Genomic DNA, 7,473 nt, shown 5'->3' with positions numbered 1-7,473 from the left:
CAATATATACTTATATCAATATCATGATACAAAGCCAAACCCAATTAACATAGATTGGCTATTAGGGCTTACTCCAACAACTGGTCGATTTGGGCTCGTTCATAGTCACTGGTGCTGCACCCCGTGACTTGTTTCACAACACGGTCTCGTCGTTCTCACTTGGTGGTTCGAGGTCACAGTGCGGGTCTTTTGACAAAGAGAAGGTATATTTTGGGTCATGATTGCTTTGGTGGTCTTGAGTTACATATCTGGCCTAAATGGTAGAAATAAAAAACGGTCTTTAATTTTTATATATATTTTAGAATTTATGCAAAGTTTAAGACATAAGTAAATTGTAAATTGATAATATGAAAATCGAAATATTTTTTAGTTGAAGGGTCAATACATGGAACAATATCGATTTATTCAATTGAAAATAGTAATTTCATTTGTCATTGACATGGACCTTATTTTGGTACATTAAGAACAGACATAGAACATTGATATAATGGACAAACAACTTGAACGCAACAAAACAAAGTCACTTGAAGACACTATTTCTCTATCTTCACAATTTTTTAACCGGTTGAACAATTGCGTCAGTTGTTCAACAATCTTCATTTGTTGGTAACATTCTCTTCTTAGGAGGTGCAAATGATTCACAATCCAATTCAATAACACCTTTCGGGTCCACAAATGATGGAGTTGTGGGACTTATTTCAGAAACCTTATCCATTAAGTCCTATAATGAAAAATATGTCAATTTAGAGTAAAATAAGTATATATTATAATTACAACTGCCATTTACTCTTCTTCCAAAAAATCAAATAAAACAAACTTCAAATAGTTATTAAATATCATAACAGCAATGTCTTTCTCGAGACCAACTGTTTTCGAGAATTGCAGGTTCAACCAAATCATCCTGTTTGTTTAAATATGCAGACAAACAATAAAAATTACAATTTTGTATTACATTAAGGAAACTAATGTCCACAAAACTTGTTTCAAACAATTAGAGTGTTACGATACCTCAAGTGTCTCAACTTTTTAAAACTTTAAAAGGATGTTTGGTTCGTTGCTAAGCTTCATAACACGATAGCTATTATTTTACATTTGTTATTATTATTTGTGTACAATTATACATTTCCAAAGTAAATATAATATTAGAGCTTTGTATTATAAAAAAGGTTGATAAAATACATACGACAATGTTGTTGGACTCGATAATGTCAGAACATGATTTATTAAAATCCAGAAACATCTCGATCAAATAAAACAAAAAGTGCACTTCTGCTGTTATCAACTACTCGAGTCTTGATTTTGAACCTGCATCAAACGGTTGGATGTGTTAGTAACTGTAACAGCCCGATTTTCAAAACAAAAGTGCATTTTTTTTTTAAAACAACTCAATGTCATGCACTAAAGGATTCAGGATTGTCTTTAATTTAAAATCAGAGTAAGTAAAACATTTTGAAAGCATTACCAACAATACAATCTGAATCAAATGTCACATTTTATAAAACAATATTAGGCAATGAGCTTTTACTATCAAATCATGCACTACGGAAGCATAAAATAATGTTCGAGTATTCATTTCTCATGGAAGTATCATTTACAGGTGCCCAAACAAAAGAAGTAAAATTACATAAACATAAGACACCACAAGTAAAACATCTAAGCTGATCCTTAACTCTGAACTGGGATGACATGGTACAAGATCCCACCAATGGCATCAAGCCTGATTGCCAAACTGCTACACCTCCAAAGCCTTTGCTATTCCCACAAAGCACACTCCCTATTTGGATATGGGGCAAAGCCCGAGCCACAGATTAATGTAAAGGGTCACGATCTAATAACAACATAATTACAAAAAATACTGCAGGCATACATACTAGCATGGTAAATGGCATCAGCATAAACATTCCTCACACAAAATATAATGATGCACAATTAGCCTAGCAAATGCAGACTCTACATGTGTGATACAACCTCCACTGGCCTATCACATGCAAATGATTCCGGAATAATCCACTCCGTAGAGGGTAAGAAATTCATGATTCTCATACTGACACATCTGAGGTAAACCCCCCACAATGGTCGAGCAATCATGTGGTTCTCATTCTGACACATCTGAGGTAAACCCCCCACAATGGTCGAGCAACCAAGACTCAATAATCTCATAGATTTAAGGTGGGTTCCTTCACGGCAGTCCACACCCCGCGCGTCCGTGCGTCTCCACGGACTACCGCATACTATAAGACCAATAATCCCATAGATTTAAGGTGGGTTCCTTCACGGCAGTCCACACCCCGCGCGTCCGTGCGTCTCCACGGACTACCGCGTACTATAAGACCCGTGCGTCCAACGGACTAACACGTACCATGAAATGCATGAGCATAAATTGTCGACTCAATATGTGCAAATGCAACTCTTGTACATCATTCAACATATGTAGTAAAAAAATATGCCTCAACTGGCAGTTCACATATTATCTTTCAATTCATACCAAACAACATTTCATAAATCAACATGCATTTCATATATTTATTCACAAATCATATGAAAGCAACGCACATCAACATATCATAATCAAGTTGATTGCAAACAAATCTCACACTGGGCAAACACATTCACTTAACATATCATATTCACAATACACACAATAACACATACACCATCCAGGCATTTAAGTAACTATGATGTTGAAGAAAGTGCCCTTTACCTGAGCAAAGCATTCCTTATAATGTACAGCTCTACAACTCGTAAGCATCTACATCAGGAACGTCTCTAAACCCTCGAGCTAAGTATCCTAACAGATACAATAACTTAGGTAAATATCGGCTCTAAAGATTCCTACCCATTCTAGGTGAAATTCAACTCACTCGGAAATATGATCAACTTCAATAATTCCAAAAACTTAAATAAAATGTTTTCCAAAAGAGCCTTCGTCTCAAAACCTCTCAAAACACTTAATCACCCTAAATTTGACAAAAGTAACTATGGAGAACTCTCTCTCATCAGAGACTTTTCTTTCGAAAATTTATCTACTTAAAACATTTTGTTCTTAGACAATTTCAAAATAACAATGTTTCTAAAATATTCTCCAAATACTTCGATGAGACTAATTTAAATTGCATTTTTCCTTAAAATCACCCAAGGAAATATTTTCTCAAATACTCTAAGTCTTCTGAGAGACCTTAAAGATTTCCAAACAATTTGACAAATACTTTTCATGTTCAGGTGAATCCCAAAATATTATTCGTTTTGAAATCTCTTTTCAAAACCACTCAAAAATAAGATAAAATGAATCTGACGAATTTTCGACAGAGTCTCCTTTGTGTTTACATCGCCTACCAGAGCCTCTTGCTCAGTCAATCTAACACAAATTCACAGACAAAATATTTTTAGAAAATCATAATAAATTCATCTGTCGTCAGAACGTCGCGAACCATAGGTCCATTTCGAATGTCTCGATGACGCAAATCCATTGGTCAACTCATTTTCAGATTTTCAACAGCCTTAAATTGACGAAAATACCCTTTTTCGTTTCAGCAATTACATCCGGACAAATATTTCCAAAAATGCTAAAATTTTAAAACAATCCGATCATAAATTTTCTTGCGGGCCTATAACCATATGAACTCACAAGAAGGATCAACAACATTTTTCAAAAATAATAATATTTTCATAATGCTCAAAATAATATTTTCGTTCAGCTTTATATAATCATCAGCCATGTAGCTATAACTTTGGCCAAGGGAAATTTGAAAAGATAGAGCTTCTAAAACACAAAGACCATTTTAAATCAACAACAACATGATAAACTACAATCCATAACTTGATCAAAGAGTTGGATTTTATTCTTATAACTACTAATTTCGATACAAACTATTTTGAGTGAACAAAGAGCAAGAGTCCAAAATAACTCTTTTCACATATTACCACCAAAGATCAAAATAAGTCATCAAAGAAAATCAACACAAACTCTTGTCCACGTACAAAACCACACGGGTTTGGAAGGGAAAGCATAAGGGAAAATTTCTCAAACAATATACACTAACATGGTTAATTAATGAAACAAGAGAAAAGGTCCCTCACATACGGTTTCAAGAGGGAAAGAAGAAAAGATGTTTACCTCACACAACACCAGCAATCTTGATCTATGTGTCTCAAGAATCACCAACTACTCCTCTAAGGTTGTAATGCTTGAGAGATTTGATTCTTTTTCTTCTCACACTCACTTTTGAAATGAAGAAAGAAAAGGAAAATTGTTGAAAGGAGAGATGAGGGTTCGGTGATGGCAGGAATAGAGAGGAAAGATTTTAAGCCTAAACCTCCTATTAATAGATAGAAAGGAAGGAATGACCATGTCCACATAATCTTACTAACACTCACAAATATCTTAATTAAAATAATAATATCTAAAGCAAATATCTAGATATTTTAGGAAATCTTACTTGGTCACTAAGAAACACAAAAATATATAGTGTTTGGTTTTGGAAATATACCGAACCCGGTTCTCGCGGTTCAAGGTACACGTAACTGACAAAGTTCTATCCTAACTCTGATGACTTCTAATCGGTTTCAAACATCTTAGAATTACCTCCTTACTCAAAATCACTATTCATTCTTTGTTATTTTCTTATCAGAACTTTTCTCAACTCGCAGGTATAATATTCCTAAATTCTCAAAACGTCATCTCAATGACAAGTAAATTCCTTGAATGAATATTAATGACTCCAAAGGTCCAATAATATTTCATTTGCAGGCGAAAACATATTTGATTCTACCCGAATCTCAAACTCACAAAAATGCTCAAGATTAAGGAAAAACAAAATCTTGACATATCACATAACACAAGTCACAAAAACATATTCATTCTTAACAAACATTATGAACATCATACTCAATCACACAGAGTAGAAAATAACATATGTGAATCAATTCTAGATCTCACATAATAAAATTGCTCAACCAGTTTTCCATTCAAAATATTAGTTTTGAAATCAAAATAATTTTCCGACAAAAGTATTATTTCCAAAATTTGGAGAAATATAACGGGATCATCTTCCCATTCTAACAATTTATAAAACTCTTGTTTAAATTTTCATGACGCTCTTGATCCGTTGAAAATTTAGACAAGTACATCCAACACGTTTTCTCAAAATGGATAGAAAACAAATTCTGAAATTCTGACAACGTCAAGACATTTTGTAAAGGCATTTATTAACAAAGAAAACATCAGAACAAAATACAAATCCCTAAATTTAGTCTTAGCTAAATTACGGGTCTTACAATAACAAACTTCAGGATAACACTTTACGCTGATTAAAAATCTCAACAAATTTAAGTTAGCATATACCTAGGTGTGACATGCACAACATGACGATCACACTTTCACAAAAGTACATGTTAGAATTAACATACACTTTTTTGTTGCATGAGCAAGCGGTGTTCCACCATCCTTATTAATTTAACCATTAAGATAATTATATAACGTCTAAAAATAAACCGTAACATTGAAAAATAAAATTATTTTCACAAAAAAATAATTAAATTATTGTGTTATTTTTGTAAACAAACAATAATATTTCTTCCAATTTATAGAAAGAAAATTATAGTCACTTACCAATCAAGTAGTTATTCTCGTAAGATTCATTGAAAACATCAGGTGCAGGGGTAAACGAATACACGTTCGTTGGGACCAAAGCAGTTTTAGATAGTTTGACTTTTGTATTCGCTGCGTGATGGTCGATACGAACTACTGTTGCAAGCAACATTAAATGAGGAAATCGTGAACACCATTCCCTCTTGGAGCTGCTCCTTGAACTTGTAGATCAATGTTCTTTGTATAGGTGCACCAATTCGATCACCCTAGATAATAAAGATTAAAACATTATACTTTAAACAAAAAAGTACAAAAAAAAAAACAAAAAACAAAAACGATATGAAAAAAGTACCTTTCCATCCATTAGAACCAACTCCATGAAAAATGGTAGTTTTTTATTTTTGTATTCTTGAACAAACCAAGGACGAACAACCCTCACAACCAATGTCCACGATTGTTTTCTTGACGAAACATCAGAGATGAAGTCGTGCTTCATAGACATTTTTCTTTGCATAGAAAAAATTACAGAAATAACTTAGAATATAGATATCAGAGAACCAGAGAACAGAAGAAGAAGAACTATATTTTGTGATTGTTGTGTACTCGTATCCGAAAGCTCTACTATTTATATAGAAATATAGTATCATAACGGTTAATATCTATTAATTATTAATTTGACCATTTTAATCTTAATATCATCAGCGTCTTTAATATTATAAAATGTGCATTAAACGATTAGATTATATTTCATGTAACCTACAAAAATATTAACTTTATAACATTTGAAATTTAATAATACCGTTCCTTCAAGAAGAAACATTTGAAATTTAATAATATCTTATTAATATTATGTAATATAATTTTGTAACGAATAAAAATTAATTATATAACCTTAAAAACTAATTACTACAATTAAATTTTTAATTAGTACGTTATTGTCATAGTGTAACTGATCAAAATTCAAAATATAATTTACCCAAGTTATTTATTATAATTTTGTAACCTACCAAAATTTTAATGTACCGTATATATGTTAATCGAATACTAATTATATTAATAATTATTTGATTGTAACGTACCAAATTTTTAATGTAACATATATATTTTAATCGAAACAATAATTATATTAATAATTATTTGATTGTAACGTACCAAATATTTTAAAGTAGCATATAAATTTTAATTGAAACAATAATTATATTAATAATTATTTTATTGTAACCAACTATGCATTTGAGTAGCCTTTCTCCTCCTGCGCCTTCTCTCTACACTAACCTAGCCGCCTCACTCCCAAAATCCACACTCCAACCGTCACTATGTAACAAATGAGATGGTGATGCGAGGATCGGCGATGGCCATCCGCATCACCGAGTCACCAGATCTACCGGGATCTCTTTACCGGCGGGTTTGGTTACTGTGGGTTGCGGCTCGCGGTGGCTCTGTTATATCCGGCGACGGTGGACGGAGCTCTTGCTTGCCTCCTCCTAATTTCCTTCCGCGGTACAAGCCTCAGTCGCCTCCCAACCTTCTTCGGTAGTCTTTTTGACCGCCGTCGACTTTAAGGTCCGTTAAGGGTCGTGATGTCGTACTGTACTCAGTTTTTCTGGGTGGTTTTTTCCACTATCGGAGGGAATGTGTTTTTTGATATCAGCCGCAGTTTCAACGTCAGTGGTTTTGGTGTGGCTGTATCTGGGTTTCTTAGAAATTTGGATCGGTTCTTGATGTTCTAGGTGGTTGGTATGTCTGACTTGAATCTCTGATTCTTTTTCAGAGCTGTTGAGCCCTGCAGGATTCATGGCTCGTTATACTGACACTGCACCGGTCTCTCCGTAATTTGTGATTTTCTTGAATCCTTATCATTCTCTATGTTTGATTGGGACTGTTGA

The 7,473-nt window shown here is 33.5% G+C and overlaps 2 long non-coding RNA genes across 4 annotated transcripts; both read right to left on the bottom strand.

Annotated features, from left to right (window-relative positions):
- Nucleotides 1-382: 382 nt before the first annotated feature.
- Nucleotides 383-6,366, bottom strand: LOC146927255 (uncharacterized). 3 transcript variants are annotated; one of them, XR_015005623.1, is made up of 5 exons: nt 5,940-6,365; nt 5,609-5,853; nt 5,342-5,443; nt 1,184-1,305; nt 383-721 (listed from the first exon to the last, which is right to left on the bottom strand). It is a non-coding gene; the product is annotated as an uncharacterized LOC146927255 (long non-coding RNA). The 3 variants fall into 3 exon arrangements; XR_015005622.1 differs by having other exon boundaries at nt 5,342-5,853; nt 5,940-6,366; XR_015005624.1 differs by lacking the exon at nt 5,342-5,443 and having other exon boundaries at nt 5,940-6,362.
- LOC146927256 (uncharacterized) lies at nt 1,448-4,318 on the bottom strand. Its single transcript, XR_015005621.1, has 3 exons — nt 4,115-4,318; nt 2,702-2,788; nt 1,448-1,774 (listed from the first exon to the last, which is right to left on the bottom strand). It is a non-coding gene; the product is annotated as an uncharacterized LOC146927256 (long non-coding RNA).
- Nucleotides 6,367-7,473: the final 1,107 nt, after the last annotated feature.

Source organism: Medicago sativa, chromosome 4, assembly GCF_051527215.1.
Source record: "Medicago sativa cultivar Bolivia chromosome 4, Bolivia_mono, whole genome shotgun sequence".
Taxonomy (NCBI): Eukaryota; Viridiplantae; Streptophyta; class Magnoliopsida; order Fabales; family Fabaceae; genus Medicago; species Medicago sativa.
Note: the sequence above shows the minus strand (reverse complement) of the source record. Positions and strands in the feature narration are given on the sequence as shown.